The 18,801-nt window shown below is 40.5% G+C and overlaps 1 non-coding gene across 1 annotated transcript; it reads right to left on the bottom strand.

The window, feature by feature from the left end:
* Positions 1-8,635: 8,635 nt before the first annotated feature.
* On the bottom strand, positions 8,636-8,741 carry LOC120106914 (small nucleolar RNA R71). Its single transcript, XR_005508899.1, has one exon. It is a non-coding gene; the product is annotated as a small nucleolar RNA R71 (small nucleolar RNA).
* Between the last annotated feature and the right edge of the window lie 10,060 nt (positions 8,742-18,801).

Here is an 18,801-nt window from a genome sequence, read left to right as displayed (position 1 = left end):
AAGCTCGCTACATGGACCTTACTAGAGCCTAATGGGGTTGGACTATTGTAATCTTCATGTGTGTTTAAAAATAAAAATAAGCATGAATAAGGTTGGTCGTACTGAACCTAGTGACATGTGGTAATGAATGGTTTGACTCCATTATGTTGGACCTCTGTGTACCCGAGTTATTTAGTTGGGATTGATAGCTTTTTCTTTACATGCGAACCATCCTTGACAAATTTAGACAACATGTGATATTCTGAAAATTTGATGGATCAGGTTCTAATAAATTGTAGAAAACACTTGTGGACTTGAGTAGTGCACCTAATGTTAGAAGTATGCCCTAGAAGCCAATTTGGCTGACGCATTATTTTATTCTGGGACATAAATTTGTACTTGACCTAATAATGAATTTATTAGAATGGGCATTCTTTTCATTCATGTTCTTATGTGTCCATGAATCGTCCAAGAAATTAATAAGATGATGACGCATATTCTCAAGAGTTGAGAATTTGAGGCATGTGTCATTGGTGATTAATTTCTGAATTGCTCCTGATCGATGGATCATCACGAGGACGGTGATCGATCCGCTGAGATTAGTGCACAGATCGCTTTCTTTGATGGACGAGTCTTGAGTCCACAGTGTGGCGACACTGGAGCAATTGTGCAAGTGCTTGTTAGAGAACAAGGGTACTGAGCGTGACCATAGCAAGTAGTCACTTGGATGTCTATCCACTCGTCAGTGACTTACTTGATGCTGTAGTTATATGACTGGTCCTTTGACCTGCGATGCCTCGGCTATTCACAGTGAGGTTGCTGTAGTTTGACGAGCACATAAACATGAGCCCTAGCCAATTGGGTTCTTGTGGTGCAGATTGGCTGCAGTAGGTTCATTGTAGGAGTAGGGGTGCATCTAGATGGAATCTATCGATCTTGATAGGTTAAGAGAGATCCTATGTGATTTATGAGACTGAGTTCGTAAATCCTCGGCCGAGGTAGTATGTACAGTGGAAAAGGAGTTTTCCATTCTCGAACTTAAGTCGAATAAATCTTGACATATGACAGACGATGGGGTTTGACGAGTTATCCATGACCTCCGTCCTGTAGGGATCCACGATAGAAGGACTATATTATATACTAACTGCACCTAGAGGTTCATCATTCCATTCTGCTGGGTAGCCACTACATGCTGCTAGGTGTCACTGGTGGATGGTGAGACTCACAGGGACTATCTTGATGATTGATGATCCCCGGTGAGTTGAGTTGGAATTGTTCCAACCCATTGAAAGGAGTTTTCAATGATATTGTGATAGAGATCGCAGTATATCTCACTACCAGACAGAATAGAACCTATGGGGTCACACACAATAGAGGTATTGACCGATCCGATGGTTGAGTTGTGATTTGGAATCACAATAGTTCATGATTATCAATTTGATTGATAATTAATTAACCCACTAAGAGTTAGTGAGTTGAAGAAGGAGTAATTGCAATTGGATTGCAATTCAATTGAATCAATTGGACTTAATTAATTGGGCTTGATCTTATTAAATAAGAGTCCTACTTGGAGTAGGACTCCAAGAGTCCTAATTAGATTAGGACTTCAAATTTAATTAAAGTCCTACTTGGAGTAGGATACCTAGAGTCCTAATTGGATTAGGACTAAAATTAAATAAATCCTAATTGGATTAGGATTCCTAAAGTCCTAATTATTTTTGATCTAATAAATTAAGATGACTCCTAATTGGATTAGGATTGAAGAATTTAAATGAGTCAAGATTCAATTGGGTCATAATTGGATTAGGACTCATATGGATAAGTCCTAATTGATTCATAAATTGATTGAGATCTAATTAGATTAGACCTCAATTGTGAGGGGATTAAAAGGGGCTGAAAGTGGGGCCCACGCACCTCATGAGATGAGGCTTGGGCGTGGGACATGAGAGGATTAGAGGGAGGGGCGTACGCCCCTCCTCTTGCCAAAAGATAGACGTGAGCTCCTAATTTGTAGGAGCTCACGCCTAGGGTTCAAACAAAAAAAAAAAAAGGGAGCATGTGGCCCCCTCTTCTCATAAAAGAAAGAGGATACGGCAGCCCCCCTCTCCCATGATGGTTTTCAGCCGCACACAAACAAAAAAAAAAAGGAAGAAAAGGGGAAACAAAAGGGGGGCCCAAATCATGGATTTTTCTTCCCGTGAGAGCTCCTCCCCTCTCTCTGGTTTTTGTGCCGTGAGAGTGCCTCCTCCCCTCTTGGTTTTTGTGCCATGGGCAAGCCTCCTTCCTCTTGGGGTTTTCAGCCATGAGCATCAAAGAAAAATAGGGTGGTGTATGGCTTTCTCTCTTCACCCTTCTTCCATCCACAAGAATAAAAGAAAAAGGAGGCAGCAAGATGGGATCTTCTTCCTCCCTTTCAAGTCCTTCTTCTTCCTCTTGAGATCTATCAAAGAGTTGATAAATCAAGAGAGGATTTCAGCCATCAAAACATATCTCTGCAAGGGAGCTAGCACCCCGGGGAGATTAGAGAGTTTGGATTGGTTCTCTGCCTCGTGTGGATACCCGTAGAGGCCGGACGCGTGTGCGGCTTCAAGTGAACCTTTCAACAAATACCACGATCATCAGATTGCGGTGAATATCTACCCGCACAAGGTGAAGATCTGATCTTCCTAATATTATGTAAAAGTATTTAATCCCAATCTATCTACGAACGACGGTTTTAAAATATGTTCATGCGATGAACGGAATCTCGCGCATGTATTCCGCTGCGCGCACAATTTTTCTGAAATTTTCTGCGGCGTGCGAGGGATTCCAACACCTAAAACTCAGGCGGTGCCCTATTGTGGTGGAGGTATTAGTACTCTGAGAAAGTAATGCGATTTGATGCACACTACACTTTTATATTTTCTTGCCTTGACAGTTGCCATGCTTAAAAATATATATCAATTAATTACATGTGTATTAGCTTAAGATTTATTTCATATTTTTATTAAAATCTCATGTCATATCATTCATGATGTTTGTGGGTAGCATCCCTGAAAACCCTCACGAGACAACACTCGTCCACTAGGGTAACCTAGGGGTTTAACGGCTTGTTGCACGTGCTAAGTGCAATCATGATTCCTACGAAAGTGAGTACTTATCTTAATTTTATGCAATTAGTTCTAATAAAACATCAAAGGATCAACCAACACTTTTTGTACTCTCATGTTATTGTTTACTCTGAATTGCTAGAGACTAGCAATAAGCTAGTTGGGGGGTGTGATGAGAGCACAAAAGTGCGATCTAAGTACCAATTAACTTAGCCTAATGCTAGCAAAATAATGATAAATAATGGGTGTTAACATTTGCATGATTAAATATTTTATCCTTAGCACTTATTATAATTTTTATCATTATTTTATATAAATTCATCTTAAAAGAATGCATCTTCCTAACTGCAGAACAGAGTCCATGATTCTTCTTCCGTGCACCCGAGCAACTTTCCATATTCCGCGATGCATCTCAAGCGCCAGCATCAGTTGTTTTCCATCTTCACCATCTACGTTCACATCACATCACCAGCCGTCCACCCGCATCTCAGGCATCGCGTCCCAGCATGCGTGATCTAATCTCCCGCATCCAGCTTCTCCAAGCGTCCGCGTGCGATCCAACTTCTCCCAGTCCATTCCGCATCCGTTTGCGAATCTCCCAAGCCCCAGCATCCCGCGATTTCCGCATCTTTGATCAGCTAGCATCCGGGCGTCTTCTAGATCTGCATCTCAGCTCCCACCAAAGGTCACACGCGTTCTTCCGCGAGCCATCCACGGTTCAGATCTCCCAAGCTACCACCGAGCGTCCTCGTTCCAGCTCTCCCGAGATCCCAGCTTTTGTGATCAGCTCCCAGCGTCCGCGTGCATCCCGCGAAGATCCCGCATCCAAGGCCCTTCTACCAGCTTCTTCCACGAGTCCCAGATCCACTCTCACACGTTTCTGGATCCTTCTCCCGGCGTGTCATCCTTCTGTTCGAGAGCATCCGCAGCTGTCCGTGGTGATTCAACTGCATCCCAGCTTTCTCGAGCGCACGCCTCGTCCACACCTCATCCCAGCAAAGAACCACCGTCCGAGTCCGTGATTCCAGCGTGGAAGAGATCGCGATCCATCCACCTCTTCCGGATTAAGCAAGCGAATCAGCCTTCCCCAGGTCCCACAGCGTCCGTGGCGATTCACCCGCATTCACAGCTTCTCCCAGCGTGTCATCCGAATTCCAAGCCCTGCCATCCACGTCCGAGCTTCTCGCGTCCGGGATACTCGGCATCTCCACGTATTCCGGGAGATCAGGGACTCATCGCATTCTATAGGAGGGTTCTCTTGGCTGGGAAGGGAGATCTCATAAAAGAAAAACAGAGGAGCCGGCCTCAGCCGGCTATTCAAAGAAAGAAAAAAAAAAGGGGAAACAGAGCATGCTCTGTTTCCAAAAAGAATAGAAAAAAGAAAAGAAAAGAGGGGAGTTTTCTTTTATGTTAATGGAGGGCTGATTTCTTAGGTGAAGGGTGATGGAGGAACCTTTGATGTCTTATTTTTTTTCAAGTAAATTCTGGACATTGATCTCTTTGCTTTACATCTATTAATATGTTTTTGATTCTTGCATGTTCATTTATGAGATAGATCTTTTATGGTTTATATTTCTTGATTCATGGATTGTTTCGATGTTTGATTTGTCGTAGACGTAATCGGCACGATAAATACTTAGATCTTGAATTCATGTTTTCAAATTGTATACTCCATGATTAGAACTATCCTATCTGATTGATCTTTAATCAAGAATCGCAGAATTTAATTGTTGAAAATAATATCATCGAAGGGGATTCCAGATCCCTACACCATCTTAATCTATCTAAATTTCAATTCTCTGCTTTTAATTTCTGAAAATCAAAATATCATCTTAATCCACAAATTTAATGAATTAATTAATCTGAAATTATACTAAATAATCTTATATATATTTCGTCCCTGAGGATTCGACCTCGGACTTTCGAGTTATACTACTTGTGCGATTCTCCTGCACTTGGGAGATTAGTTTCATGAAAATATTTTTGTGAACGCGTCACACTGGTTGGCGCCTTCATCTGGACCATTGATAAGTGCATAATAATTTATAATTTAGTTATCTTTCCATAGCACTTATCAATGTTTTTAAACTGATAAATACGTATTTTACCATAAAATTGAATAATCATGGAAATAAATTTACAATATGGTAAAAAGAAATAATAATAATTCTTTTCTTAAACCAGATTCTGAACTTGTTCTCTCTTGGTTGCAATCTTTCATAAAAACTACAGAAAAACATATAAGGAGATTGTATTGACTCGGCTAAGGTTATAATTAAACGGGTTTTGGTCCTAATTAGATTGAAAGCTATAATTAATTATTTTTGTATGAGAAAAATGTTTGATTAATTTTATTAAGTCACGGTCCTGTTTTTAGTTTTGTCGAGTCCGGTCTGAAGCAGTTTAGCAAGAATTGAATTTAAATAACATTGGGCTCGAGATCAAGTTCAAGCAAATTAAAGATCATAACCTACCTCAAATCCAAAACCAATTTCCAAACTAATCCTATTCCTTTCCCGCGACCACTATCCAAGCAATCCAACGGTTCAGAAACTTCCATCTCCGCATCACGTTTCCAAACTAAGCAAAATAGAGGAGATCCTTGTTTTAAATTCATATATGCCCATTTTCACGTCAAAATAAAGCAAGAAAAATAATTTTTTACAAAAATTACTGGAATCACTGTTTAGATGAACAGTATTCCGAGGTAACACTGTTCATATGAGCAGTGTTCCGTGAAAAACACTGTTCATATGAACAGTGTTACAATAAATATATATATATATATAAGCCACTGTTTATCTTCTTCCTCCCTCCTTGCATCAGGGCCGTCCACCTTCTCCCCGTTGATCTCGTGGCCACCCACCGTCCGCAGCGTCTCCCTGTTGATCCCGCGGCCACCCACCGTCCGCAGCGTCCTTCCGACGATCCCGCGACCAAATCCGCCGGCGACCAGTCCTCCGTGATTCCAGTTGGCCGCAATCAGCCGCGTGCCCACCGTGCCCGTGCGGTCGACTCTTCCCAGCAGCGGAGATCCGGCCCCTTCGCCATCACCGCGTGCGGCGTCTTCTCCTCCAAGATCAGCAAACCAGCCGCGTCGAAATCCCAGCATCGTCGCCCAGTCTTCCGCCCGTGGCGCATCCGGAGCGACCAGATCCTCCGCCACTTCATCAGTCGGCACCTCTCTCCGCCATCACCGACCAGATCCCGCGGTCCCTCTTCCTCCTCTCCCGCGATCTGCATCCCGGCACCACGCCCCGGAATCAGCCTCCGTGATTCCTTCTTCCCTCTCTCCGCGTGCGCCGGACGGCTATAAAAGAGGAGATTACTCTGCGAACAGGGAGGGGGGAGGAGGGTGAGAAGAACCAAGGAACAGAGCATGCTCTGTTATGGTGCCGAGAAGAATAAAAAAAAAAGAGGGATGCTGTGAGCGGATGAGTTAGAGAAAGAAAAAAAAAAAGAGAAAAAGAAGGAAGGACTTGAGACGGATGGCGTGGAGCATCTCAGCAAGCCGATCAAAGTCGCCGAGCATCATGAGCAGCTAAACCTCGGTTTATGGGTTTGATGAAGCCATAGAGGAGTATTCGTTTCATTTTTATTGATTTGAGTTTGTATTGTAAGAGTGTTGCATGATGAAGAATTTATCAATTGATCTTTATGATTTATCCAATTTATGTGAATCATTTATCTTGCATAAAATATTTTATATAGATTGATCTATTTCATCGAATCCAACACCTGTGGTTTGGAGGAGATATTCATGTGACATCGATTTCATGTTTAATGATTTAATGATCAGATGCATCATGCTAGGTTAGACAGGTCATGCTTATCGTTAGAGTAGATGGTTTGTGCTAGACTTAGATGATTCATGCTGGGAATTAGTTATAATTTTCTTTTATGATTGCTTTGGCTTGTAGTCGGAAGCAATCAAGTCTTAAATACAACTCAATCATTGAAAGCGTCACGAATATAAATCTATCGGTGGATTCTAGCCCTAAACACCTCCCTCCATAGATAATTCATACTATTACATCCATATTAATTCTTAGTTTTTATCATTTACTCTAGCTTATACCCTTTGAAGTAACTATTCAATTAGGAAAAAATAACTTGTCTCCAATTCCTGTGGACCGACACCCGTAATCACTATCCTACGGGATACGTGCTATTGCGTGGTTTATTTTTGAAATTGAAATAACCGATCAATTTTTGGCGCCGTTGCCGGGGATTGCTAGCATAGTTATTTTTCCTTTCATTAAAAAAAACTTTTTTAAAAATATATATATATATATATATATATCTAAAATAAAAATATTTTCTATTATTGTTACTTTTCTTATCTCCTTTTTCTCTTCTACTAATTTTTTTTCTTTTTTAATTTTTTTTTTGGTCTTATTTGATCAGGAATCGAAGAGGAGATCTGGGCTATCAAAAAGGAATGCTTTAGAGGTTTGCCTAAAAAAAAATTTAAAATTGCTGGAGAAATTCCCTTTGGTAACCTCTCAACCTTTCTTATTTAAATTAATTATTAGTTTGAAATTTTATGGTGATTGTTTGATTTTAATTTCAGCAAAATTGTGAATGCATGCCTGATACACATACACTAATTAATCTACACTTAGTAAGGGCAATCACCCCAACAAGATAAGAGCCGGATTTCATCACCGGACTCTTGCCCAACTTAGGTGAACTCAATCTCACATAGTGTCACTTTAATTAAAATCAATTAGACATTGGCTCCTAGGGATATTCGAGCTCAATAGGATGAAGATCACCGAAAGTTGTACCAATTTCGCTCTATGGCTTAGTTGATGTCTAGGCAAGCTTTGTCCCTATAAGGGAGACAGTTCATCTGTTCGAGGCAAGTGGGTTTTAAGTGGGACCTTTGCGAACGCATCGTGACCCCTCCACTTACCTGGGAGCTTACCTGGTCAACTCGATTCATTAGACCAGATTGGAGGCTTAGGTGCCCTCTTCAAACTAGTTAGGAGCTGTCTAGTGATTTTAGGACAAATACAAGGATTTATGTGTTTTTCTTTTATTGCATGCTTGATTGATCAAGTACTAGTGTATGCAAGGGAGTCGTTCTAGAGTACGTGACCTATTACCTTTTGACCCTGAAATAGAACGGACCCTTAGAAATATTCGAGCTGAAATCAAAACCTTAGAATCATTCCCACCTCCTGAGATGGCTGAAGAACAACCCAAACTCCTGAGGGAGTACTTTACTCCCACCATTTACACTTCCCCATCTTGCATTCGATTACCTGAAGTAGCAGCCGTACAATATGAAATAAAATATAGTGTGATCCAAATGCTCCCATCTTTTTATGGGCTCACCAATGAAGACCCATATAAATACCTAGATGAATTCCTTGAGATTTGCACCACTATCAAGATTCAGAACTTTACTGATGACGCTCTAAAACTTAGATTATTTCCCTTCTCCCTTAAAGATAGAGCCAAACAATGGCTGAATTCTTTAGATGCCAACTCGATTCGTTCTTGGGATCAAATGCAACAAGAATTCCTAAAAAAATACTTTCCCATAGGAAGAACGAACCAGTTTAGACGTGCCATTACAAGCTTCTCCCAAACTGAGGGAGAAGAATTTCATGAAACTTGGGAGAGATTTCGGGACCTAATCCGTAAATGCCCTCATCATCAAATACCTAAGTGGCAGCTAGTGCAATGTTTCTATGACGGATTGACTGAACGAAACCGTCAGATGATCGATGCTGCATGCGGGGGGACATTCATGCTTCAAAATGAGCATGAAGCATGGCAATATTTGAAAATCTAAATGAAAACTCCCTCCACCATGCTTCCTGTTCTCGTCAAGCACCCCTGAGTTTTCAAAGAAAAGGGACCATTTGTGAAATAAGTCATTCTATGGACCTGTCTAGCAAGGTAGATGCATTGTCCCATAAGATTGACCAACTGATGATAGGTGGGCATTACATGAACTCTTTCCAAGCACAAGTGTGTACTATCTGTTCTAGCCCATCCCACCCTATTCATGAGTGCCCCTCAGTGCCCCAATTCTCCGAACTCGTGCAAGAACACATCAATGCTGCTCAAACACAGCCCAGACCGGGTAATGACCTATTTTCCAATACATATAACCCGGGATGGCGAAATCATCCAAACTTTTCTTGGAAGCAGCAAGCTTCGAACACAGCCCAACCCTATTCCCAAAATTTTCAAAATTCTCAGAATTTTCAAATCCAACAAAATATTCATCCCTACCGTCCCTCGACTCAATTTCAACACACTTCTCCTCCACCCCAAAGAAACACAGCCTTTGAGGAGAAAGTGTTGAACGCCCTTCAAGGTTTGGAAACCATTACACAATTGGTGCACTCTCACACGCAATCAATCGCCAAGCTAGAATCTCAGATGGGGCAACTAGCTAATGCACTGAACAAGCGAGAGGAAGGAAAGCTTCCAAACCAACCACTAAGTAATCCTAGGGGACAATACATGGCTCAAGAAAATCAATTAAATGCAATTCATCATGAACAAGCCAATGCTTTGACTACCCTAAAGAGTGGACGTATAATAGATAATAAGGTTGGGGAGGGTAACAATAAAGAAGGTGAAGAAGAGGAGAGGAATGTAGCACATGAAAACCCAAAATCTTCTTCAGCTAGTCCACCATCCGCCACAACCCACATTCCAAAGGCTCCATTCTCTGAATCACTTAGTGCACCCTCTCTCTTTGGTAAGAAGGGAACTTCACTAGAAGTGATGATGGAGGTTTTCGAACAAGTTAAAATCAACCTCCCACTCCTTGATGCCATCAAACAAGTTCCCTCCTATACCAAATTTCTCAAAGACCTTTGCACCCAAAAGCGAAAATCTAGAACACATGTGCCTAAAAAGGTCCTCCTAATTGAGCTGGTAAGTTCTATTCTCCAATACAACACCCCTCCAAAATTCAAAGATCCTGGCGCTCCCACTATTTCCTGTGTCATAGGAGATAACTTCATTGATCGAGCACTTTTAGATCTAGGGGCAAGTATGAATCTTCTACCCTATTCAGTCTATGAAAAATTTGGGTTGGGTGAATTGAAACCTACCTCGGTATCTTTACAATTGGCTGATCGATCGGTGAAGATGCCAAGGGGGATGATTGAAGATGTTCTTATTAAGGTAGACAAATTCTATTTTCCAGTAGATTTTATCGTCCTTGACATGGAACATGTGCCCAACCTTAAAAAACAAATCCCTGTGATTCTTGGTCGTCCCTTTTTAGCTACAGCCAATGCATGTATCAACTGTAGAACTGGGGCAATGGATATATCATTTGGGAACATGAAAATTAAGTTGAATGTGTTTCATGCCGCTGACCAACATGTGAGGGAAGACGGGTGTTGCCTAATTGATGAAATGGATGATCTTGTAGAGGAAGCCCTTCCCTATATCTTAGCAGATGACCCCCTAGAGGCATGCTTGGCCCATTTTGACATTGACAACTTTGACATAGACAAGGCCATAGAAGAAGTCAACATCTTACTCGACAATCAATCTCCCATGAGTTTCCTTCCTTGGAAGATCCGACCTGAACCTCTTCCCCCTATTGCTAGCGCACCACTTTGTCCTTCCATTGATTCTCCACCAAAACTTGAGTTAAAGCCACTTCCGACAACTCTTAAGTATGCCTTTCTAGGACCAGAAGATACCCTCCCTATAATCATCGCGGCCAACTTATCTACTGAACAGGAGGGTAAACTCTTAAGGGTACTAGAAGAGAATAAACATGCCATAGGATGGTCTGTAGCCGATTTGAAAGGGGTTGACCCCTCCATATGCATGCATCGAATCTACCTCGAAGATGATGCAAAGCCCACCCGAGAAATGCAAAGAAGACTCAATCCTAACATGAAGGAGGTAGTCAAGAAAGAAGTGGTGAAGTTATTAGATGCCGGAATCATTTACCCAATTTCTGATAGTAAGTGGGTGAGTCCGACACAAGTGGTACCCAAGAAATCAAGTATCACTGTGGTTGAAAATACAGAAGGAGAATTGATACAAACACGCACAACCACGGGTTGGCGCGTGTGCATTGACTACAGGAAACTTAATTCAATGACTAGGAAGGACCATTTTTCTCTACCTTTCATAGATCAAATTTTGGAACAGTTGGCTGGTCAAGGTTTCTACTGCTTCTTAGATGGTTATTCTGGATATAATCAAGTACCTGTTTACCCGGACGATCAAGAGAAAACCACTTTTACTTGCCCATTTGGAACATTTGCATATAGGAGGATGCCTTTTGGACTATGCAATGCACCCGCAACTTTTCAACGATGCATGATGGCCATTTTTTCAGATATGGTGGAAAACTTTCTAGAAGTGTTCATTGATGATTTCTCAGTTTTTGGCCTATCTTTTGACGATTGTCTGGACAATTTGACCTTAGTTTTAAAAAGATGTAAGGAGACCAACCTAGTATTAAGTTGGGAAAAGAGCCATTACATGGTTCAAGAAGGCATAGTTTTAGGACATGTCGTGTCCAAGAGGGGCATTGAAGTAGATAAAGCCAAAGTCGATCTTATTTTCAATCTCCCCCCACCCAAAACTGTGAAACAAATCCGATCATTTCTTAGCCATGCTGGTTTCTACCGTCACTTCATTCAGGATTTCAGTAAGATTTCCAAACCCTTGTGCAATCTTCTGGCCAAGGACACTCCCTTTGTCTTTGATAAAGCATGCGAGGAGGCATTTAAAAATCTTCGCTCGAAATTGACCACTGCACCTATCATACGGCCCCCTAATTGGACCCTTCCATTTGAATTAATGTGTGACGCATCCGACTATGCAATTAGGGCAGTTTTAGGGCAATAGCTAGATAAAGTACCTCATGTCATCTACTACGCTAGTAAAGCACTCTCAGATGCACAATTGAACTACACCACCACTGAGAAAGAGTTACTAGCTGTAGTATTTGCGCTAGACAAGTTTCGATCTTACCTATTAGGATCCAAGGTTACCGTATTCACTGATCATGCTGCCCTTCGACACCTTCTTGCAAAGAAGAACACCAAACCCCATCTGATTCGATGGATTCTTTTACTACAAGAATTTGACCTAGAAATTCGTGACAAGAAAGGAACTGCAAATATCGTAGCAGAGCACTTATCTAGGATTCTTCTTGAGCCCTCTAAGAATACCTCACCCTTACATGATGCTTTTCCAGATGAACAATTATTTGGGGTACAAGGAATGAAAACGCCATGGTTTGCAAACATAGTAAATTACCTTGCCATAGGATGAATTCCTGATGATTGGTCAACTCAAGACAAGAACCGATTCTTTTCACAAGTAAAGTTCTATTATTGGGATGATCCCGATCTATTCAAGTATTGTTCCGATCAAGTAATCCGTCGATGTGTCCCCGAATGCGAATTTCAAAGTATTCTTTCATTCTGCCATTCACAAGCTTGTGGGGGATATTTTGGGGGTAGAAAAACTGCAGCAAAAGTTTTACAGAGTGGATTTTATTGGTCCACACTTTTCAAAGATGCCCATAACTTTTTCCAAACTTGTGAACGGTGCCAACGGATGGGTACCATCTCCCGTAGAGATATGATGCCTCTCAATCCTATTTTAATTGTAGAAATTTTTGATGTATGGGGTATTGACTTTATGGGCCCTTTCCCACCATCTTTTGGTTTCGAATACATTCTAGTAGGGGTTGATTATGTCTCAAAATGGGTAGAAACTGTCGCCACTAAAACTAATAACCACAAAGTTGTGGTTAAATTTTTACATGAAAATATCTTTTGTCGTTTTGGCACACCCAGAGCCATCATCAGTGATGGGGGATCTCATTTTTGCAACCGGTCATTCGAGGCTTTGGTTCGCAAATATAACATCACCCATAAAGTTGCTACCCATACCATCCCCAGACGAGTGGACAAGTCGAGGTGTCCAATAGGGAGTTAAAACACATCTTAGAGAAAACGATACGTCCCGATAAAAAAGATTGGTCTCAAAGGATAAATGATGCTCTCTGGGCATACCGTACTGCCTACAAAACTCCTATTGGCATGTCCCCCTACTGATTAGTTTTTGGAAAAGCTTGCCACTTACCGGTAGAACTTGAACATAGAGCTTTCTGGGCTATCAAAAAGTTTAACTTAGACATGGCAGTGGCTGGTCCTCACCGAAAACTCCAACTAAGTGAACTTGAAGAATTGCGCAATGAGGCTTATGAAAATGCTAAAATTTATAAAGCAAGGACTAAAGCTTTTCATGATAAAAATATTAATCTTAAGTCCTTCGAACCTGGTCAAAAGGTTTGGCTATTCAATTCCAAGTTGCGACTCTTCCCGGGTAAACTTTGCTCTAGGTGGGATGGACCATTCGTAGTGAAAAAGGTTTTTTCTTATGGTGCAGTAGAGATCCAACACCTCAATGGTGAACATATTTTAAAAGTCAATGGCCAAAGGTTAAAACCTTATGTGGACTGTGTTACCGATGGGCAATAGATCGAATCCCTTAATTTGACGAACCCTGTTTATCAAAATAATTAAGGATGCATTGTGTCTGGCTGAAGACAATAAACTTAGTGCTTGTTGGAAGGTAACCCAATTCTCTTAGATTTTTTTTAACATTGAGGACAACGTTAGGTTTAGGTTTGGGGGTATTTTTAAGTATTTTTTTTTATTTTTTGTTTTGTTTGCATCTCTTGCATTCATTTTCACTTCATAATGTCAGGTTTATCAAAAGAAATAAAAAATAAAAAATAAAAATATCTTTTAAAAAATTGTGTTCATTTTTATAATTAATTTAAAAAATTTACCTAATTTCTATACATGAATGCGAGAATGATAAACACACAGGGTATATAAAATCTAAAAAGCCCAATGACTAGTCGGAAGTAATACAAATTTAAGTTCTTTTTATTAAGTCTCTCTTAGGGAGTTGTAAGCTAATTAATACTTTAGAATTTCACTACATACTGGCCGACTCTTCTGAGGTCTAGGCTCGACATTATGTTGAGAGTATGATAGCAACCTTGGACCCTAATGAATCATACTTATCTAATCCAAAAAAAAAAAATAATCAATAAAAATGGATTTAGCCAGGAACATCGAAAAGGGCTACCTATTGTCAAATGTCAAATGGGCTTGTGATGAGGACTCCGAGCATAAGTCCGTAGGGGAGTCTTGATGCCCGACACCTTATGCCAACTGGTGTAAGAGTTGTCGACTAACTGCTCGTTACACGGAGAAATCACCACAAGAGTAAAAGTGCACAATTTATATATCTTTTATTAAAAAATAAAAATAAAAAAAACTCTGTATTGACCTTGAAAAAGACAATAGTGTGAAAGCCGTCGTTGTAAAAATTCGAGTAAACTGGAATATTACAGATAAAGCCCGTGAGGTACTAAAGTAAACATCCACAACTCTCGAAATCCTGTAGATAAGATGATTTTGAATCAGTGAGCAGGTCCTTTCAACCAATCCTTGGAAACTACTAGTATTAGCAATATTTTGGAGATCCGAACCCTTAGCTTGTGTACGGTTCAGATTTCACCGAGCACTCCAGTATAAATGAGTCTTACAACTCCCTAAATGGAAACTTAATAACTTTAACTTAGATAGCATACTAACCTAGAATTTGGACTGACTTAGTAAATAAAACCGTGTGTGCTTTGAAATTTTCATCATTTATGTATCTTAAATTAGATTTTAATAAAAAGAGAGAGTTTTTTTTTGAAATTCTTAGCTAGTATGCATTTGGAATTTGATAGATCAATCGAATTTAAAAAAAAAAGGGGAATTAAAAAAAATAAATAAAAATAAAAATAAAAATAAATTAAAAAAAATATAAAAAAACAACAACAAATTAATCATAACAATAAATGATTCATTTTAATATTGAAGTTTGTGGGTATCTTCGCTGGAAACCCTCACGAGACTATAACTCGTCCACTAGGGTAACTTAGGGGTTTAAAGCCTTGTTGCATATGGTAAATGCGATCGCGATGCCTGCGAAAGTGAGTTAGAGCTTTTCTATTTTTATTTTGCTCGAGGACTAGCAAAATATAGGTTTGGGTGTATGATAAGTGCATAATAATTTATAATTTAGTTATCTTTCCATAGCACTTATCAATGTTCTTAAACTGATAAATACGTATTTTACCATAAAATTGAATAATCATTGAAATAAATTTACAATATGGTAAAAAAAATAATAATAATTCTTTTCTTAAACCAGATTCTGAACTTGTTCTCTCTTGGTTGCAATCTTTCATGAAAACTACAGAAAGAGATTGTGTTGACTCGGCTAAGGTTATAATTAAATGGGTTTTGGTCCTAATTAGATTGAAAGCTATAATTAATTATTTTTGTATGAGGAAAATGTTTGATTAATTTTATTAAGTCACGGTCCTGTTTTTAGTTTTGTCGAGTCCGGTCTGAAGCAGTTTAGCAAGAATTGAATTTAAATAACATTGGGCTCGAGACCAAGTTCAAGCAAATTAAAGATCATAACCTATCTCAAATCCAAAGCCAATTCCCAAACCAATCCTATTCCTTTTCCACGACCACTATCCAAGCAATCCAACGATTCAGAAACTCTCGTCTCCGCATCACGTTTCCAAACTAAGCAAAATAGAGGAGATCCTTGTTTTAAATTCATATATGCCCATTTTCACGTCAAAATAAAGCAAGAAAAATAATTTTTCCCAAAAATTACTGGAATCACTGTTCAGATGAACAGTATTCCGAGGTAACACTGTTCATATGAACAGTGTTCCGTGAAAAACACTGTTCATATGAACAGTGTTACAATAAAAAAAATATATATATATATAAGCCACTGTTTATCTTCTTCCTCCCTCCTTGCATCAGGGCCGTCCACCTTCTCCTCGTTGATCCCGCGGCCACCCACCATCCGCAGCGTCTCCCCGTTGATCCCACGGCCACCCACCGTCCGCAGCGTCCTGCCGACGATCCCGCGACCAAATCCGCCGGCGACCAGTCCTCCGTGATTCCAGTCGGCCGCAATCAGCCGCGTGCCCACCGTGCCCGTGCGGTCGACTCTTCCCAGCAGCGGAGATCCGGCCTTTTCGCCATCACCGCGTGCGGCGTCTTCTCCTCCAAGATCAGCGAACCAGCCGCGTCGAAATCCCAGCATCGTCGCCTAGTCTTCCGCCCATGGCGCATCCGGAGCGACCAGATCCTCCGCCACTTCATCAGTCGGCACCTCTCTCCGCCATCACCGACCAGATCCCGCGGCCCCTCTTCCTCCTCTCCCGCGATCTGCATCCCGGCACCACGCCCCGAAATCAGCCTCCGTGATTCCTTCTTCCCTCTCTCCGCGTGCGCCGGACGGCTATAAAAGAGGAGATTACTCTGCGAACAGGGAGGGGGGAGGAGGGTGAGAAGAACCAAGGAACAGAGCATGCTCTGTTATGGTGCCGAGAAGAATAAAAAAAAAAGAGGGATGCTGTGAGCGGATGAGTTAGAGAAAGAAAAAAAAAGAGAAAAAGAAGGAAGGACTTGAGACGGATGGCGTGGAGCATCTCAGCAAGCCGATCAAAGTCGCCGAGCATCATGAGCAGCTAAACCTCGGTTTAGGGGTTTGATGAAGCCATAGAGGAGTATTCATTTCATTTTTATTGATTTGAGTTTGTATTGTAAGAGTGTTGCATGATGAAGAATTTATCAATTGATCTTTATGATTTATCCAATTTATGTGAATCATTTATCTTGCATAAAATATTTTATATAGATTGATCTATTTCATCGGATCCAACACCTGTGGTTTGGAGGAGATATTCATGTGACATCGATTTTATGTTTAATGATTTAATGATCAGATGCATCATGCTAGGTTAGACAGGTCATGCTTATCGTTAGAGTAGATGGTTTGTGCTAGACTTAGATGATTCATGCTGGGAATTAGTTATAATTTTCTTTTATGATTGCTTTGGCTTGTAGTCGGAAGCAATCAAGTCTTAAATACAACTCAATCATTGAAAGCGTCACGAATATAAATCTATCGGTGGATTCTAGCCCTAAACACCTCCCTCCATAGATAATTCATACTATTACATCCATATTAATTCTTAGTTTTTATCATTTACTCTAGCTTATACCCTTTGAAGTAATTATTCAATTAGAAAAAAATAACTTGTCTTCAATCCCTGTGGACCGACACCCGTAATCACTATCCTACGGGATACGTGCTATTGCGTGGTTTATTTTTGAAATTGAAATAACCGATCAACCATTGGATGGCTTCCTGGATGAAGGATCTGGTCCACTGGTTGGCGCTTTATTTTGGACCACTGGATGGCTCTCTGGATGAAAGATCTGGATCGTTGCTCAGCGCCTGAATCTGGACCACTGGATAGCTCTTTGGATGAAAGATCTGGACCGTTGCTCAACGCCTGAATCTGGACCATCGATGATGGCATCTTGCTTCTAGACCATTGGATGGCATCCTGGATGATGATGCCTTGATCTGGACCATTAGATGGCGCCTAGATCTGGACCATTGGCTTTGGTTCGCTGCATTTGGGCTCTTGGATCATCAGGATTTAAGAGGAAGACGTGAGAAAGAAGTTGCTACACCCTTCTCCTTAGCACCCCATCATGATGGGATGCCTCTCTTGGCACATGCCTCATCATGATGAGGTGCGTGGATGGGTTGCATCCCTTTATGATGCATCCCTCCATCTCTTATAAATAAGGAGGCGCCCTGAGGTTCTAAAGATGATCCAAGAAAAAGCCTCTCCTTCTCTCTCCCTTATCCCTTCTTTCTTACAAACCTCTCTTTTTTGTCCTAACCCAAGACAAGAGGGTCTTCTTTAGGACAAAAAGGCTAGTGAATGTTTTAGAGGTAGAAAGGAAGAAGGAAGTGAAGGAAAATCAGCCAATTAAATCTTTTGGAAGGATTGAACAACTAGAATCAAGTTTTGGTGGAGCTAGAGTCTTGAACCCATTCCTGTGTGGATCAACATTGGAGGGTGAACATTTGGGCACCTTAGGACATCTTCAGACATATTGGATATAGCGTGATAGGTATTCTTCTATACCAAGATTATATTTTCTACATTATTTGGTTATACTATTAAGGTGATCTTGGCTTATTAAGGTTTCATATAATGGGTTTTATAAAAAAAATTTATAATCCCGTATCTTCCGCTGCGCCCTAGGGCACTGGAAAACCTAACAGTGGTATTAGAGCCACCCTTAATCAGTTTAACCAAATGATAATACATGCTATTATCTTGATGCTATGAGATAGCTAGGTTGTTTGTATGCATGATTAGTTTATGCTATGAGATAGTGTTATATTCATGTTGTAGCACAGTATAATTGTTAGTGCTAAATTATAGAATGTGCAATGAGACCAATATACTAGTATGAAAACTTTGGGCTGATCCATTCTGAAACTATCGACTCAGTTGGTGTCTAGGAAGGAAGCCACAGGTGGTTACTTAATTAGGACCTCACTCTCTGAGTGAGAGGTGCCTCCCACCTACTTTTCTGGCCAATTATTTAATTGTCCTTTATGGTTGAGCTTAATGTTAGTAAGATACTACTATTTAAAAGTCCTCACTAAATTCATAATTAAGTCACAGTGTTAATTGCTTTAAGCTGACCATTCTGAATCAATTGACTGAGTTGGTGTCTAGGAAAGAGGATACAGGTGGTTATTTAATTAGGACATTACTAAGTAAGGAGAGCCTCCCATCTGCTTA

This window comes from Phoenix dactylifera, chromosome 15 (assembly GCF_051530095.1).
Source record: "Phoenix dactylifera cultivar Ajwa chromosome 15, Ajwa_hap1_PhDact_Kaust_v1.1, whole genome shotgun sequence".
NCBI classification, from domain to species: Eukaryota; Viridiplantae; Streptophyta; class Magnoliopsida; order Arecales; family Arecaceae; genus Phoenix; species Phoenix dactylifera.
This window is presented reverse-complemented; position numbering and strand designations above follow the sequence as displayed.